Source organism: Grammomys surdaster, unplaced genomic scaffold (genome assembly GCF_004785775.1).
Source record: "Grammomys surdaster isolate TR1022 unplaced genomic scaffold, NIH_TR_1.0 243, whole genome shotgun sequence".
Lineage (NCBI taxonomy): Eukaryota > Metazoa > Chordata > Mammalia > Rodentia > Muridae > Grammomys > Grammomys surdaster.
This window is the reverse complement of record NW_021604688.1, coordinates 478,121-478,562: the sequence shown is the minus strand read 5'-3', so window position 1 is coordinate 478,562 and position 442 is coordinate 478,121.

Genomic DNA, 442 nt, shown 5'->3' with positions numbered 1-442 from the left:
GAGTAGGTCTGCTCCTGTCCTGTGGAGAAACTGAATCCTGAGTCATCGAGAAGCCACTACACTCAGAGCAGCTGAAACTGAATTCTGAGTCATCAGGGACCCACTGCACTCAGAGCAGCTGGAGCCACTGCACTCAGAGCAGCTGACACAGAGTTGGTCTGCTCCTGTCCTGTGGAGAAACTGAATCCTGAGTCATCTAGGAGCCACTGCACTCAGAGCAGCTGAAACTGAATCCTGAGTCATCGAGAACCCACTGCACTCAGAGCAGCCGAGGAGCCACTGCACTCAGAACAGAAGGATTACCAGATCCAAGAGGTGGCCTGAGTCCCAGGAGTTCTTCCACCCGGGAGATTAGGGGCATAAGGCCACAGAGACCTCTGGACTCCGAGGAGCTCTGCAATAAGCAAGATAACTGGAAATACAGATTCCAATCTTACACAGA